This window comes from Coregonus clupeaformis, unplaced genomic scaffold (assembly GCF_020615455.1).
Source record: "Coregonus clupeaformis isolate EN_2021a unplaced genomic scaffold, ASM2061545v1 scaf2703, whole genome shotgun sequence".
NCBI lineage: Eukaryota > Metazoa > Chordata > Actinopteri > Salmoniformes > Salmonidae > Coregonus > Coregonus clupeaformis.
Window position 1 is genome coordinate 9,353 of NW_025536157.1, and position 648 is coordinate 10,000.

Consider the following 648-nt stretch of genomic DNA (forward strand, 5'->3'; position numbering starts at 1 on the left):
AACACAAACAGACCCCACAGAGCCTCAGGACAACAACACAATTAGACCCAACCAAATCATGAGAAAACAAAAAGAGAATTACTTGACACATCGGAAAGACTGAACAAATAAACAGAGCAAACTAGAATGCTATTTGGCCCTAAACAGAGAGTACACAGTGGCAGAATATCTGACCACTGTGACTGACCTAAACTTATGGAAAGCTTTGACTATGTCCAGACTCAGTGAGCATAGCCTTGCTATTGAGAGAGAGAGAGAGAGAGAGAGAGAGAGAGAGAGAGAGAGAGAGAGAGAGAGAGAGAGAGAGAGAGAGAGAGAGAGAGAGAGAGAGAGAGAGAGAGAGAGAGAGAGAGAAAAGGAGAGAGAGAGAGAGAGAGAAAATTAGAGAGAAAAGGAGAGAGAAAATGAGAGAGAAAAGGAGAGGGTAGAGAGAGAGGAGGGTGAGGAAGAGAGAGGAAGGACTGGGGATGGTGTTGCTGGGAGGGAAGGAGAGGGTAGAGAGAGAGGAGAGCACTTCTCTTTCTCTAGGGAGGTGTGTGTGTATGTCTGTCTCTGTCTGTCACTATCTGGCCTTCTGTCTGTCTGTCTGTTAGACAGTCTCACAAAATTGCCCATCAAGAGCCCCGCTGATTAAATGAAAGACTTCCA